The 18,192-nt window shown below is 40.5% G+C and overlaps 1 protein-coding gene across 3 annotated transcripts in view; it reads right to left on the bottom strand.

Moving 5' to 3' along the window:
• trim2a (tripartite motif containing 2a) overlaps positions 1-5,888 on the bottom strand; it is a 66,166-nt gene extending 60,278 nt beyond the window's left edge. For 2 of the 3 annotated variants that reach the window (XM_036933388.1, XM_036933393.1), the window contains exon 1: positions 5,734-5,888. The gene's annotated coding sequence lies outside the window, so the exon portion shown is untranslated. The remainder of the gene's footprint in view (positions 1-5,733) is intronic. The other variant, XM_036933390.1, reaches the window with a different exon arrangement.
• Between the last annotated feature and the right edge of the window lie 12,304 nt (positions 5,889-18,192).

The following is an 18,192-nucleotide window of genomic DNA, read 5'->3' as shown; positions in this document are numbered from 1 at the left end:
GACCTTTGTTTGCAAAGACCAGGTTTACAGCTGATTTATGGGTTTACCATTTTGTATGAAATGTATTACAAGGGTTGTCCATTTCTCTCCCCCCCCAATATATCATGAAGGTGTCTTCCAAATGGACAATGACCCCAAGCATACTTCCAAAGTTGTGGCAAAACGGCTTTAGGAAAACAAAGTCAAGGTATTGGAGTGGCCATCACAAAGCCCTGGCCTCAATCCCATAGAAAATGTGTGGTCAGAACTGACAAAGCATGTGCAGGCAAGGATGCCTCCAAACCTGACTCAGTTACACCAGCTCTGTCAGGAGGAATGGGCCAAAATTCACCCAATTTATTGTGGTAAGCTTGTGGAAGGCAACCCAAAACATTTGACCCAAGTTAAACAATTTAAAGGCAATGCTACCAAATAGTAATTGAGTATATGTAAACTTCTAACCCACTGGGAATGTGATGAAAGAAATAAAAGCTGAAATAAATAATTCTCTCTACCATTATTCTGACATTTCACATTCTTAAAATAAAGTGGTGATCCTAACTGACCTAAGACAGGGAATTTTTACAAGGATTAAAAGACAGGAATTGTGAAAAACTGAGTTTAAATGTATTTGGCTAAGGTGTATGTAAACTTCCGACTTCAACTGTATGTATGTTTAATTTTTTTTATTTACCTTTATTTAACCAGGTAGGCCAGTTGAGAACAAGTTCTCATTTACAACTGCGACCTGGTCAAGATAAAGCAAAGCAGTGCGACAAAAAACAACACAGAGTTACATATGGGATAAACAAAAGTACAGTCAATAATACAATAGAAAAAATCTATATACAGTGTGTGCAAATGGAGTTAGGAGGTAAGGCAATAAAAGGCCATAGTAGCAAAGTAATTACAATTTAGAAAATTAACACTTGAGTGATAGATGTGAAAAGTGATGTGCAAGTAGTAATACTGGGGAGCAAAAAAAGTAAATAAAAACAATATGGGGATGAGGTAGGTAGTTGGATGGGCTATTTACAGTTGGGCTGTGTAGAGCTGCAGCGATCGGTGAGCTGCTCAGATAGCCGATGCTTAAAGTTAGTGAGGGAGATATAAGTCTCCAACGTTAGCAATTTTTGCAAATTGTTCTAGTCATTGGCAGCAGAGAACTGGAAGGAAAGGCAGCCAAACGAGGTGTTGGCTTTGGGGATGACCTGTGAGAAATACCTGCTGGAGCGCAGTGTTGTTAGGGTGACCAGTGAGCTCAGATAAGGCGGGGCGTTACCTAGCAAAGTCTTATAGATGACCTGGAGCCCGTGGGTCTGACGACGAATATGTAGCGAGGGCCAGCCGACGAGAGCATATATGGGGCTTTGGTGACAAAACGGGTGGCACTGTGATAGACTGCATCCAGTTTGCTAAGTAGAGTGTTGGAGGCTATTTTGTAAATGACATCGCCGAAATCGAGGATCGGTAGGATAGTCTGTATGCATGTAATACAGTACAGTAGGCCACCCGTAAATGATATGCTGCTACGTCTCCAGCACCACTATATCAAAATGTACTTTAACCTCTCCAATGTGTGTGTGTGTCACTCATAATAAACAGCATCACAAACAGCAAGAGAACACTCCAGTGTTACACCTCCAGCATCTCCATCATACTCTGGGGTGAAGTTTCACCTAGCTACAGTACAGATCTAGGATCAGCTTTCCCTCCCCCAATCCTTACATTAACCATTACTGTGGGAAATGCAAAACTGACCCTAGATAACCATCTAATTTGTTGTTGTGAAGGTGTGTGTGGGAGACTTTCGGTACAATGGTGTATTTCATGCATCGACTCATGAGCTCATGCTCCTTTTGTGAGCCATTGACATCTCCTACTGGTATGACTGGGAAATACACTTGTTGTGAGTGGGTATTTGCGTGTGTGTCTGATTTGTGAGCGTGTGTGTTGCAACCAATTACCTCCATTTAGTCACCCTGCACACCCTGACAACCACCAGCCAGAACCAGCCTGGCTTCCAGCAGCAACCATTGCCATCGACCCACATCCTCACACGGGTCACCAAATGTCAAAGGACACCAGTGTTGTGGGCCTTTTGGGCCAACAGGCTGTGTCCCAACTGGATAAATCAATAAGTGGTCAACTGGATAAATCAATAAGTGGTCCAGTAGCCTAGCCACTACAAACAATCAATATGGCCATGATTGGGAGGCAAGGCTATATTGCCACACTGAAGCATGGTTTGAGCAACATGCAGTGTTTTCCATACATGCATTAGAGAGATGAACCTAGACACTAAGTCTTATTGAGGTCTCCTTTAAGATCTAATGAGTGAATAACGTGAATAAGCAATATGTCAGAAACTCCATTTAACTAACCAGAAGGCTATGCAGCACTATTGCAACATTCTGATACCCATCCGATCCTTAAAATCTACAAGGGCCCGTATAAAGGAGTGAACTGCATAGTGACTGGTACCTTCCTCCTTCCTAAATATACGTAGCAGTGTTTCTCAATACATTCCTGGAGGGAACCGCCAGGTTGCAAATGTTTTTTTTCCAGCCCAGTACTATCTCAATTCACATCTGATTCAACTCATCAACTAATCACCAAACTCTTGTTGAAGCTAATCAGGTGTGTTAATACTAGGAAATAACAAAAACCTGCACCCCCTGGGTATTACCAACCATAATCCTAACCTTGTGTTAAATGTTAAACTGACCCAAGATCCGTGTCTAGGGGCAACTTCTCCCTACTCCTGAAATGAGAAACACTGCATATACAATATATGTAGGCCATGAGAAGAGCAAAACAATCCCTCAGGTCCAGCTCTGGGGCTGCACTGCACTGGTGCAGTAGAGGAGGAACCCGCATCCTGCCAACATACTGCAGCACCCGTCCCACGCTACTTCCTGTTTCTGAGAAATAGTTACTGCATTCATGAGCCAGTGATGTGACAAGGAATACTTTGCCAGTGTGGTGGGCAGCCATCCAAGAAAAGAGATTGGGAGGAGAGGGGGGTTAGAGTGAGAAACAGTGAGAAAGAGAGAGAGCGAGAGAGAGCGAGCGCGAGAGAGACGATACCCGCAAATTGTTAGAATCCAGAAAAGAGACATTAAATTCTACAACCTGCACCTGAAAGGAAGCGATTCCCAAACCTTCCATAACAAAGTCCTCACCTACAGAGAGATGGACCTAGAGAAAAGTCCCCTCAGCAAAACTGGTCCTGGGGCTCTGTTCACAAACAAACAGACCCCACAGAGCCACAGGACAGCAACATAATTAAACCCAGCCAAATCATGAGAAAACCCTAAGATAATAACTTGACACATTGGAAAGAACTAACCAAATAACAAAGCAAACAGGAATGCTATTTGGCCCTAAACAGTGAGTACACAGTGGCAGAATACCTGACTACTGTGACTGACCCGAAATTAAGGAAAGTTTTGACTATGTACAGACTCAGTGAGCAATGCTTTACTATTGAGAGAAGCCGCCGTAGGCAGACCTGGCTCTCGAGCGAAGACAGGGTATGTGCACACTGCCCACAAAATGCGGTGGAAACTGAGCTGCACTTCCTAACCTCCTGCCAAATGTGTGACCATATTGGAGACACATATTTCCCTCAGATTACACAGAACTACAAAGAATTTGAAAACAAATCCAATTTGGATAAACTCCCATATCTACAGTATTAGGTGAAATACCAGTGTGCCATCACAGCAGTAATATTTATGACCTGTTGCCACAAGAAAATGGCAACCAGTGGAGCACAAACACCATTGTAAATACAACCTGTTTATCTGTTTATTTATTTTCCCTTTTGTACTTCAACTATTTCCACATTGTTACAACACTGTACAAAGCAAATAATATAACATTTGAAATGTCTATTCTTTTGAAACGTAATGTTTACTGTTCATTTCAGACTTTTTTATTTATTATTATCTATTCCACTTGCTTTGGCAATGTGAACGTGTTTCCCATGCCAATAAAGCCCTTTGAATTGAGAGAGAGGCAGAGAAAGAGAGATGAAGAGAGAGAGAGAGACGAAAAGAGAACGAGCGAGAGAGAGAGAGTTTATGTAATAAGACTTTACAGTGCGTTCACTGACACAATCTCCTTAGAGGAACTGGGGGTCTGAGGAAAACAAATGTAAATTGAATGAAGCCGTGTGAAGCCGTGACTGAAGCAAGGTGGTTAATTCATGTGAAGTCCACTGGAGCACACCAAACTACTGTGTGAATGGAAGAATGCCTGGATTTCTCACAAACTTCATGAATGAGTCTCAATGAAAGAGAACAACAAATGAGATAGTAGTACGTGCAACCATAGACGTCGCATCTTATCCAGCAACCTACAATGACAGTAGTGAAATAAGTAAGCTGACGCAATCACATATTGTGACCATTGCAAGTTAAAAAAAAAAATTCAACAAAAACAAGGAGGACAAGAAATGAATAACCTAAAATGCTAACATAGCATCAATAGTTTTAACCCAGCGCAGGCCTACATACTCTAGTCCTGTCCTGGGCGGATCAAGTGTTGATTTATGTTCAGTTTAGCCTTTCAGATCACCATGAATAACATTACATGGACAGAGGGGACCTGATCCTAGGTCAGCACTCCTACTCTGAGACCCTTGATACATATGGCCCCAGGTGCATTTCATCCATGCATCCCTCACCTATAATGCCATGTTACCCAATCAGACAGATGATGGCCCTTCAAAACCCTCCAATGACAAAATCACCTCTGACAAGGCTAAATGACACCCTACTGTTAAGGTCAGGATACAGCAGTGCATGACAACTGTTCGCAGGCCAGTTTATACTCAGAAGAAAATAGCGGCTCCAGAGATCCCTGTTCTGGGATCAGCTTATACCTGGATCCCAAACTTTACCATTATAATAAAGCTGAACTTGGATCAATGCATGGAGGTTGTGTCTGTCTGTATAAGGAAGATAGGGCTATCTCCTGTAAATGGTAGTTATAGCAGCATCACTCACGAGGCATGAGTCTGCATACAGGAGCCAAGCAAGACTAGGCAATTCAGCTCTTCTCCATTATCTTATGTCAATGCATACTCTACTGTAGGTACAGTACAGTATCTTAAGAAAAGAAAGGACCTGGCTCACAGACCCTGGGGGAAAAAAGTGAAACGCAAGGATTCGTCTTTGATCCAAGTCATGTACTTATGAATTGAGAAGGCATACTTCCAGAACAAAAACAATGATCATGAAATAACAAGACACCCAGTAGGCTACAGAAGGATATATGTTATCTTCATGTCAACACTACAGCAAGCAGACCAAGCACTCAATTCAAAATGAATGATTTATTTAGATTGTTTAAGGAACCCGGGGAGACAAGGACCAAGCCATTCAAGGGGTGAAGTAGTGTGAATAACATTGACCTTGCAAACATATGACAACAATGCATGTGAATAGCCTACAAGTCAAACCATACAAATATATTGAATCAAACAAGACTGCATATGACACGCATTGCTTTCTTGCGCTGATAAAGCAAGTGGTGAGAGTAACTGAAACAATGAAACAACTTTCAACGTTGAAATAGGCTACTGAAACAATCTTCGAAAAATAATGCGTGTCCCATGAATGTGCTCTTGACTACATGCATCGTTTGATAAAACTAATTGCAATAATTTACAATGACGCAACAAACAACGAACACATTGAACAGATATCGGAGTATCCCTCCAAGAATAAACTGAAAAATACTCACGTTTTGTTAGAGAATGTATGTATTGTCGGTCAGTATCCCCAGGGCAATATTTACGAGAGAGGAGCAAAAACTGTGCGCCCCCTGCCTTCTCTGTCAATTTCAGGAGAAATGAAGCAGTGGGTTGGTTCTATGCTGCAGGTTTAAAGGCATATCTGATCTGCCAAAAAAGCGAGGCAAGGAGGCAATCCCAGCGGAATACACACATGCATCAACCCAATCCGCTTTAAAACGCCATCAATATTACATTCACTGGATGTGCGAAGCAGATGTACCAAAATAAACTATATTTCATACATTATTCAAGTGCATGCTGCTTTTGTGATTTTTTTTTGTGACAGGGTAGATAATTGACTGTTTTGTTTGTTTGTTTTCTATTTTATTACAGTCTATGCATTAACATACAAATATTTAAATGATAAATATTACATATTATATATTATATATAGATTTGTTTTATTTTTTATAATTTTGTAATTGCTCCTTTCCACAGTAATTATTTCACATAGCCTAATCAAACTCAAGAATGTTTGCAAACTCTCTCTCTAAAATCACATTATTTTGATACTTTTCTGCAACAGTGAAACGTTTTGTTCCTTTCAATGTCCAACTTCAAAACTATTATTATCATGCCCAACCTGAAACATACAGTAACTCTTTCTCTCATTTCTATTCTGCGTGCTGGGGAATCCCGCGCGCGCTCAATTCGCAGCGTGGCCTTGGTTACTAAGGGGATCACTCTGCAGCCCCTCCCTCCCAGGAGGGAGGCTGTTGCTATGACAACCGACATTATGCAGCAGTCCATGAAAGCCCCTTTCAGATACTTAAAAAAGAAAAGAAAGAAGGAAGTTATTTTTCATTCCTGTTTGATTACAGAATTCCTTGATAGTTTGATAGTGACAGAAAGAGAAGAAGCAAGCTGGCTCAGAGTGGGGTGTGTCTGTGAAGGGGTAGGCCTGTCTCCCCTACCTACCCCTATGCAGAACTGATTATAACTTTACAATGTATTGTGCACTGTGCTGGGAGAATACTAAAGTAATAAGCATGTGGTGCACAGAACACACTGGTGCGTAGCAGGACACTGCGCCCAAGTCAGACTGTTCTCTCTGCTACCGCATGACAAGCAGTACTGATGCACCAAGTCAGGACCCTGAACAGCTTCTACCCTAAGCCATAAGACTGCTAAATAGTTAGTTAAATAGTTAACCAACCCAGACTATCTGCATCTGACCCTTTCTGCACTAACTCGTTTGACTCAAAGTATTTAGACCCCTTCCCTTTATCCAATTTTTTTTAAACGTTACAGCCTTATTCTTAAATGGACTAAATGTATTTTTTCCTCATCACTCTACAGACAATAACTCACAATGACAAACACCAATTTTTTTTAAATGTTTGAAATATCTTATTACATAAGTATTCAGACCCTTTGCTATGAGACTAGAAATTGAGCTCAGGTGCATCATGCTTCCATTGATCATCATTGAGATGTTTCTACGACTTGATTGGAGTCCACCTGTGGTAATTCAATTGATTGGACATGATTTGGAAATACACACACGTCTACATGAAGTCCCACAGTTGACAGTGCATGTCAGAGCAAAAACCAAGCCATGAGGTCGAAGGAATTGTCTATAGAGCTCAGAGACAGGATTGTGTCGAGGCACAGATCTGGGGAAGGGTACCAAAACATTTCTGCAGTATTGAAGGTCTCCAAGAACACAGTGGTCTCCATCATTCTTAAATGGAAGAAGTTTGGAACACCCAAGACTCTTCGTAGAGCTGGCCGCCAGGCCAAACTGAGCAATCGGGGGAGAAGGGCCTTGGTCAGGGAGGTGACCAAGAACCCAATGGTCACTCTGACAGAGCTCCAGAGTTCCTCTGTGGAGAAGGGAGAACCTTCCAGAAGGACAACCATCTCCGCAGCCCTCCACCAATCAGGCCTTTATGGTAGAGTGGCCAGACGGAAGCCACTCCCCAGGAAAAGGTACATGTAAGCCCACTTGGAGTTTGCCAAAAGGTACCTAAAGACTCTCAGACCATGTGAAACAAGATTCTCTGGTCTGATGAAAACAAAATTGAACTCTTTGGCCTGAATGCCAACTCGTCACGTCTGGAGCAAACCTGACTGACAATGCTGAAGTGGCTTTGGGACAAGTCTCTGAATGTCCTTGAGTGGCCCAGGCAGAGCCCAGACTTGAATCCGATTGAACATCTCGGTAGAGACCTGAAAATAGCTGTGCAGCGACACTCCCCATCCAACCTGACAGAGCTTGAGAGGAACTGCAGAGAAGAATGGGAGAAACTCCCCAAATACAGGTGTGCCAAGCTTGTATCGTCATACTGAAGAAGACTTGAGGCTGTAATTGCTGCCAAAGTTGCTTCAACAAAGTACTAAGTAAAGGGTCTCAATACTTATAGAAATATGATATTTCAGTTTTTTCAGTTTTTGCTTTGTCATTATGGGGTATTGTGTGTAGATTGATGAGGGGAAAAACAATTTAATACATTTTAGAATTAGGCTGTAATATAACAAAATGTGGAAAAGGTCAAGGTGTCTGAATACTTTCCGAATGCACTGTATATGTACATATCTACCTTAATTACCACATACCCATGCATATCGACTCGGTCCAGGTACCCCGTGCCAACTTTTAAAGGTAAACTTTCCCTGAGGTACAGATCTAGGATCTCTCCTCCAATCCTAATCCTTTACCTACGTATTTTTTATTTTAGCAGACACTCTTATCCAAAGCAACTTACAGTTAGTGCATTCATCTTAAGATAGCTAGGTGGGACAACCACAGATCACATTCATAGTAAGTACATTTCTCCTCAATAAAATAGCTATCAGCAAAGTCAGAGCTAGTACGGGGGGGGGGGGGGGGGGGGAGAATAACCATTAGAGGGGGAAATAACTTCACGCTACACCAGTGCATGACGGGATTAGAATAGTTTCAGATTGGCCTGGGAATAATTGATAATCTCTTTGTTGTATTCATAGTGTTTTGATTGAGCTTTGGTCAGAGGCTGACAAAGCAGAATTCAAGCGCAGAAGCCTGCTGTTCAGAGGGTATGGAGTGCTGGGGTTGGTTTGTGGTGGCTGAATTTTTCACTCTCCTTTTCTCACTCACTCATCCACTTACTCGTATACACAAAAATTAGTCCTTGGTCTAGCGGTAACACAAAAATTAGTCCTTGGTCTAGCGGTGACACAAACATGAGTCCTTGGTCTATAGCGGTGACACAAAAATGAGTCCTTGGTCTAGCGGTGACACAAAAATGAGTCCTTGGTCTAGCGGTAACACAAAAATCAGTCCTTGGTCAAATGGTAACACAAAAATGAGTCCTTGGTCAAATGGTAACACAAAAATGAGTCCTTGGTCAAATGGTAACACAAAAATGATTCCTTGGTCTAGTGGTAACACAAAAATGAGTCCTTGGTCTAGCGGTAACACAAAAATGAGTCCTTGGTCTAGCGGTAACACAAAAATGAGTCCTTGGTCAAATGGTAACACAAAAATGAGTCCTTGGTCAAATGGTAACACAAAAATGAGTCCTTGGTCAAATGGTAACACAAAAATGAGTCCTTGGTCTAGTGGTAACACAAAAATGAGTCCTTGGTCTAGCGGTAACACAAAAATGAGTCTTTGGTCAAATGGTAACACAAAAATGAGTCCTTGGTCTAGCGGTAACACAAAAATGAGTCCTTGGAAAAATGGTAACACAAAAATGAGTCCTTGGTCTAGCGGTAACACAAAAATGAGTCCTTGGTCAATCGGTAACACAAAAATGAATCCTTGGTCTAGCAGTAACAAACACTGCACCCTTGCAAATGTATTTTATAACATTTTTAACATCAGCAGTTGTCACGAAGTGCTTTACAGATACCTAGGCTTAAACCTTGAAGATGAAGCATTCCAAACTGTTTATAAAAAGTGTTTAATGTACAATATATATTTAATCTTCAACTCCATCTTAAGCCTTTGGTCCCAAAATGGAACTGCTTCTCTATAGTTCTCTGGGGAGGGGGCGGGGGGGGGGGTTACCAGTATCAGGGGCTTTTTCAATTGCAGGCAAAAAGTGAGAGAAAGAAATTATAGCATGAATTTTAAAAGCCCCAGACCCCTTACTGTGTCTCTGTTGGGGGTGAATCAGAAAGGATGGTGCTGCGTTTGAACAGATCAAAGTAGACCTACATTCACTGAGCATTTCCATATAGACTAAGTCATTTTCAAGGAGGGCAATTAGATACAGTGTCTCGGTTGATATAGAATAATGAACCCAGTAAATTTGCTCAAATGAGCAGGCTAAGCTTGATGTCATGAAATAAGTGAATTGTGTAAACATGTGTAAGGATATGTATTTCTTTCATAATTTTTTTCAAGGAAACCATACACTTTGATAGAAAATCTGCCCCAAATTTGAATTTGTCAACGCCACTGTTTTTGCAAAACAAAATAATGAAATAAATAACATGAATCTGAATTTGTCTGACATTATCGTGCCTCAAAAGTAGTCTAATGTTGAACTGAGTCCATATTCCACCTTCATTTTTGTGTATATTCCTCTCCACAAACATAAAAGCATAAAAAACATAATGGAAAAGATTGGCACCATGTAAATTATTATAATACCTGTGAACTATCCATTTAGCATACAGTATATTCATATTTTACAGTATGCTAATGATACTATGTTTGTTGAGGTCTGGCTCCATACCCCATGGCTCTTTTCTTCTTGTCTCTTCTCTCTCTGACACAGTCTCTTTCTTTCTGATGTAGTTTGGTGCGTAGGGCTATAATATGACAGTCACCCTCAGATCACATCATGAAAGGACCTGCAGCAGGAAGAGGCAACCATTAGTGTCATACACCCACATTGACACAATAACTGAATATGGTCACAAGCTTAAATGAGGGTTCCCTTTTCAAAGGCATTCTCTTTGAGAGGGTGAGACACGATGGCAGCTTGTCACCTATCTGAATTCAGACGGTTTTTACCTTTCAAGGTGGCATTTAGTTTACTATGCATACTATCTACCTGACAATTTTTACTACCACTTGTGTGTTTCCCCACCAATATTCACATTGGTGTTTTTATAGGTGTCCGTGATATTTTGTGTCACTGAATCCAAGGAGGCCAGGTACAGGCATCAAAACATCAATGCAGTGTAATTAATGTGTAAGAAGTGTTTCAGCACACCAAACCTTATTTTCTACACTTGCTAAGACCACCAATGATCATTTAGTCATTAGTTTGTCAAAGACTTTATTAAAAGTGCGACTGAATGATGATGTGGCGCCATATGCTAAGTGTTGACATCCTCAAGGTGAGATAAAAACACCAACTGAAACACTAGATCATTTCAGGGCTCTGTTGTATACAATGTCGTGGAAATTTCCTCTATTTACCAAATCATGAGAGCAAACCACACACAAGTCAGAGTTAGTTATCAAAGTCCATCTTTAATTATATGAGCTCTATCACAACCCTGTGACTCTCAGATCAATTCAGTGTCTATCAATGAATTCTCTGAGAGCCCCCTCTACATTGCAACTGAGATCCTTTAATAGCAAAAAAAACACATATCCAGACAGCATAGACATAATAAATCGTTCAGCTTTGTCTCCTAAACTATGTTATTTTCTCAAACTCAGAACCATAAACCAATCCTCCATATCAACAGGCATATATCAAATCCATCCTATCTTGACAAGATCACAGAGACACACTGACTGGCATACAGACATTGTGGAGCCAAGAGATACACGCTTGACCTCTCCCCTCTCTCCGGCCCAAACAACTTAGTCTTGACATAGAACAGATACTGCAACCCCGCCACAGTATTATACAAAAATAACATTCTGATGAGAAGTAACTTACAAACATATGATGAATATAAAACATCTTACCTATGTTACCAACCAATTCTGATTATTCCCCAACAACAGTGTGTGTTGTGTCACTAATTGTAGCTACTGTCAATGCATTAGCCCTGTAGACTAAGGCATTAGAATCTAAGACAAGACTGAACATCTCATTGTTTGCAGGGTTGGGGAATAACAGTCCATTACATGTAATGGATTACAATAAAACTGTAATTGTTATTTGTTATATTACCAGCATTTTGTATTGTAATCAGACTACAGATACTTTTGAAAAACTAGGATTGCGGAAAAAGATTTGACAACTTTCTGTTTTCTCAATGACATTTAAATCAGCAAAGAAAAAAGGTGCAAGTTTAAAGTTGGTTCAGCCTGAGCGAGTCTGACCACAGGTGTGTTTAATGGATCATGGGAAAAGAACAGGAATAGGCTTTTGTATACTACAGTCCAAGCTGTCTTCCAATGGTGCGACTTCTGTCGGCATCCAAAGACTATCCAACTTGAAAAAAACGCTTGGCGGTAAGGACGACAGCAGTGGTGCAGGTTTGCAGCCTATGGGCGATATGGATAGCCTATTATTATTATTATTATTATTATTATTATTATAGCCTAACTTATTATTGATATATAGGCTACAAAGCACATTGATGTGAATCCAACAGTTTTCTCATTTAGCTATTTGTGCCTGCATTGTGGTTGTTGTGGATGACTTTACAAATGTAGGCCTATACAGTATCTGTATTTTAACTCAATAATGGATGAATTTAAGAAGTTTAAACTGACTACCAATCATTGTTTTTGTGACCAGTGTTGTATTAATTGCGGAAACCGTTTACCGTTTAGCCTAATCAGATGGAAGCAAACAGTGAAAAATGTGAGTTTCTGTTGGACAAATTCAGGTAGGCTAGGTCCCTCCCAGTTTTGTTCCATTTGCTTCCGGGTAACAACTTTCTGCAACACAATCGGTATAATGAATATGCCTATGCCCCAGCGAACAGCCATCCAAAAACTTTTTGTACAGGTAACTGTCCCCCGTGGGAATCAAACCAACAACCCTGGCGTTGCAATTGCCATGCTTTATCAACTAAGCCACACGGGACCTGACTTGATTCCAACGTCCACAGATATTGATTTTTGGTTCAGATTTGGACCGGCCCGTCTTGATTTGGCCCAAACATAGATGTCTAATTTTGGTTCAGAATCTGAACCTATAATATACATCTATGCTTCACAAGTTTGAACAGCACAGTACAGCACACACAGTACAGCACATTAAAGTACATTACTGTCACGCCCTGTTTCACCTGTCCTTGTGCTTGTCTCCACCCCCCTCCAGGTGTCGCCCATCTTCCCCACTATCCCATGGGTAGTTATACCTGTGTTCTCTGTTTGTCTGTTGCCAGTTCCTCTTGTTTGTTCAAGTCAACCAGCATTTTGTCTCAGCTCCTTCTTTTCCCCAGGCTCTCTTTTTCTTGCCCTCCTGGTTTGACCTTTGCCAGTCCTGACTCTGAGCCCGTCTGCCTGACCACTCTGCCTGACACTAAGCCTGCCTACCGTCCTGAACCTTTGCCCTTACACTGGATTACCGGCCTATGCCTGACCTGACCCTGAGCCTGCCTGCCATTCTGTACCTTTGCCCCACTACTCTAGATTATCAACACTTTATTTGAATAGTCTGGATAGTCATACTATCAACAAACTATCTGTTGATAAGCAACTGCTTGCTAAGGTTATGGTTAGGGTTAGGTTTGGAATAAGGGTTAGGGTAAGGGTTACGTTTAGGGGTAGGGTTAGTAGATAGTTAGTTGAAATGTTACATGTGGACTATCCAAATAAAGTATTACCCAAATGTGTACTTGTTTGGAGGCGGAACTCATTAGAATAACACCCAGAATATGTTGCAAGTGTTTGTTTTTACAATTACATTTTGGTCATTCATCAGATGCTCTTATCTAGAGTGACTTACAGTCAGGGATAACATAAGTGCATATGACAGATGGGAGCAATAATAAATATTATATTTTGCAATCTTCAATAATACAAATTTGTATTGTGATATAATGCTTACTTCATTGAGAATGTATGTGCAGTTCAAATTTGGCCATAGAATCAATGACCAAAAAATATATATTTTTAACATCTGTAAATTACATTGTTTCAACTTTCATTCAGACTGGAAAATGAACCTCATTTCAATGTCCGGAAAATCTGTATTTTGAACATCTGGAAAATACGTATTTTAAATGTCAGGAAAATGGTCTTTTCACCTTTCATTCAGAACCTAAAATGAACCTAACTTCAACATCTAGAAAATACTCATTTGAGACGCCATTTTACTTACTAAGACACACATATGAAAGCACACACACATTCACAATCTGTCACACAAATCTGTCACACACACTTTACACACGTTCAGTCATGCATGCGTGTCACTTTTTGTGTTTATGTTTCGCCGAGCAGCCCAAATCCCAAGTGACATGACAGAAACATAGAGATTTACTCACAGGGAACTCTCTAATCCACCGGCTGCTAGAATAGGTCTCTATGGGCGTCACGCCCATGTGGAAAAGGGTCAATGAAACACATAAGTATTATTATATGGGAATTGTGAATCATACACGTTTTGCTGTGTTGTCTTATAGAAGGTAGGCCAGAATCATAATATGATTGACTTTAAAACATGTGTATACATTTTTTAGATATGGATGGTGCCCATTGTGCGTGCTCCCCTGCAGGATCTCACCCAGGAAGTGAAGGTCACTGTGATCGGCCATGACAGGAGTTCCCTTTAATTTGACATGTGAGAAAGGTCACCTGTGTTGTACCAGAGAGGATTCAAATCTTTGAATTATTGTTGAAAGGGTACCTGTTTTATGTGGAGCTGAACAGTGAACACTGGTTTGAACTAACTTTCATGCTGTGGCATTTTTAACATCATTGTTAATTTATGGTTTAGCATTGCTCCATGACAATGACATTTTTAAAGGGGTAGCACCAAAATAAAAGTTTCACAAAGTGGTCTACTGTTGAGATCAATCCACATCCCATGCCATTTGTTAAATAGATACAGCTTTATGATAGGGAAAGACAGGGAGCACCTCATTTTGGAATGTAATGAAGACAGAGACTGATTGATATGTACACTACATTGCAAAAAGTATGTGGACACCCCTTCAAATGAGTGGATTTGGCTATTTCAGCCAGACCCGTTGCTGACAAATGTATAAAATCGAGAACGCAGCCTTGCACTCTCCATAAACAAACATTGGCAGTAGAATGGCCCACACTAAAGATTTCAGTGAGTTTTAACGTGGCACCGCCAAAGGTGTTCGTTAAAGTTCGTTAAATTTCTGCCCTGCTAGAAATTTGTGTGCATATGTATATAGAAATGGTTTGTCGAGATCTGTGTGGAAGAACTTGACTGGCCTGCACAGAGCCCTGACCTCACCCCCATTGAATACCTTCGGGATTAATTGGAATGAGGACTGCGAGCCAGGCCTAATCGCCCAACGTCAATGCCCGAACTCACTAATGCTCTTGTGGCTGAATGGAAGCAAGTCCCCGCAGCAATGTTCCAACATCTAGTTGAAAGCCTTTCCAGAAGAGTGGAGGCTGTTATAGCAGTAAAGGGGGGACCAACTCCATATTAATGCCCATGATGTTGGAATGAGATGTTCGACGAGCAGGTGTCCCCATAGGTTTGACCATTTAGTGAATGTCTAAACGTAACCGGTAAATTTAGTTTTTGTACTAGATGCTGCATTTATGTTTTGTTATTCTCTATTATGTTCTGTTTTTATGTCTAAAAATTGTAGCAAGGCAACTATAAACATGCCATCCCCCAAGAATGATTCGGCCAATCACTGTAATTTTTTTAATATATATTTTTTTATTTGATTAATTAACATTTTTTATTTTATTGAATATCCAAAATATACAATATACTTGCAGTGAAGCCGCTCAACAACTACACCATAGTACGACACACAGAAGCATCCAGGGTCAATGCCCTGCTCAAGGGCATGTTGACAGATCTCCCACCAGGACAAAAAACGTAAACCCGAACCCTCCAAGATCCCCTCACAGTTCCCCAATAGCTGTCACTCAACCATTCGAGACCCCTCCCACAGTCCCCTCCCAAGAAAAAATACAATTACTTCCATTCCCCACCCCCAAGAACCCCCCAATGCACCGACAACCAAGAGAATGAACTAAAGAGAAAAAAGAAAAAGACAGAAGACAACAGCAAACAACAACGAAAAAATCCCCAAAAGACATCAAGGACAACTAAAATCATAACAGCAATGCCAACTGTATATGTTTGTGTGCATGTCTGGCACTATTACATGTACGTGTGTGTTCTTGTATGCGTTTATTTGAATGAGAGTGCGTGTATATGCATGTGTACAAACACCTGCACGGCATCAGCCTCAGGCATACTGGCATTAGTTGTAAAAACACTGCCCCTCAGTGCCATTCAAACATACTTTTAATTATGTTTTATTTTGACTTTATTTGAGACTTTTATCTTTGAACATCATTCTATCTCCCGCACAGCAACTCCACTCCCACTTGTCTCCAATTCCACATCCCAACCCTCAGCTTCCTTCAGCCCATCCCACCTACAGTGGGGCAAAAAAGTATTTAGTCAGCCACCAATTGTGCAAATTCTCCCACTTAAAAAGATGAGAGAGGCCTGTGATATTCATCATAGGTACACTTCAACTATGACAGACAAAATCCCCCCCCAAAATCCTGAAAATCACATTGTGGGATTTTTAATGAATTTATTTGCAAATTATGGTGGAAAATAAGTATTTGGTCACCTACAAACAAGCAAGATTTCTGGCTCTCACAGACCTGTAACTTCTTCTTTTAAGAGGCTCCTCTGTCCTCCACTCGTTACCTGTATTAATGGCACCTGTTTGAACTTGTTATCAGTATAAAAGACACCTGTCCACAACCTCAAACAGTCATACTCCAAACTCCACTATGGCCAAGATCAAAGAGCTGTCAAAGGACACCAGAAACAAAATTGTAGACCTGCACCAGGCTTGGAAGACTGAATCTGCAATAGGTAAGCAGCTTGGTTTGAAGAAATCAACTGTGGGAGCAATTATTAGGAAATGGAAGACATACAAGACCACTGATAATCTCCCTCGATCTGGGGCTCCACACAAGATCTCACCCCGTGGGGTCAAAATGATCACAAGAACGGTGAGCAAAAATCCCAGAACCACACGGGGGGACCTAGTGAATGACCTGCAGAGAGCTGGGACCAAAGTAATAAAGCCTTTTTTTTCAAAGTAATAAAGATTTTTTTTCCTCATTTTGTCTGGTATAGTTGAAGTGTACCTATGATGAAAATGACAGGCCTCTCTCATCTTTTTAAGTGGAAAAACTTGCACAATTGGTGGCTGACTAAATACTTTTTTGTCCCACTGTATCTCTGCTGGCCACCCTCTTCGGATTTCTACACAACATATATCTTTCAACTATGCTGTGATGTTTAACGTACAATTTCAATCTATCTAATCGAATAGAATCCACAGATTGCGAGTTGAAGACAAATACTTTTACTAAGAGTATTAGTATATTAGTAATCAACTGACCCGGTCTGTCCAGATCTCCTAACAGTATTATTTATAAGGTCAATTTTAGATCAATGCTATGCATTTTCAGCCATTCCTGAACCCGAGACCAGAAACATGCTACCTAAGGGCAATATCAAAATAAATGGTAGATTATTTTTGGTAGATTGATTCTGTATCATCATCACAAAAGTTTCGATGATTTTATGCCCCAAATATTCAACATTTTGCTGGTAGCAAGAATTCTATATAATACTTTTAGCTGAAAAAGTCTTGAATCTTGCGTTGTTTTAAATATCAACTCATACACCCTGTACCATGGAATCGGTACATCAAAAATCTCTTCCCAACTATTTTGCAATCTGTATGACACAGATGTCAACATCCTGGTCCTCAAATGAAACTGGTATACTTTCCTATTTATGCTATTTTTATTCCTCCGCCAGTTGTGATCCTTTATATTGGGCAGACAGATCAGTTCCCTACCTCCTCCCACTTCCACCTGCCTGCTCCATTTTTGGGGTGATTCTGTAATCAATTGGTTGAACTCTTGGATTGAGCAGACCTTCCCGTACAATTCTGATAACTCCATGAAGGACACATCTCTACCATTCCAATTTACAATATCATTTAAGAACAAAATACCCTTTCCCATAATTACAGGTATTTTATCAACCAGCACATTTGAGTTCAGCCATAATATTTGTAATATCTTTTCAGGGGGATGAAATTGAAATTGTAGTCAATTAATTGAAAATAAGACATGGCAATCTGCACAAAGGCAAAAGGCCATTTTTAAACAATGGATGAGCTTTTCTTAGTAATCTACTTGAGAACCATTTAGGGTTTAAGTACAACTTTTGAATAAGTGAAGATTTTTGAGAGAAGTTTAGTTCTTTTATATTTAATAATCTCAACCCACCCAATTCATATTCATTATAGGCTCATTTTATTTTGTCTGGTTTAGCGTCCCAGATAAA

The sequence above is a fragment of the Oncorhynchus mykiss genome, chromosome 10, assembly GCF_013265735.2.
Source record: "Oncorhynchus mykiss isolate Arlee chromosome 10, USDA_OmykA_1.1, whole genome shotgun sequence".
NCBI lineage: Eukaryota > Metazoa > Chordata > Actinopteri > Salmoniformes > Salmonidae > Oncorhynchus > Oncorhynchus mykiss.
Note: the sequence above shows the minus strand (reverse complement) of the source record. Positions and strands in the feature narration are given on the sequence as shown.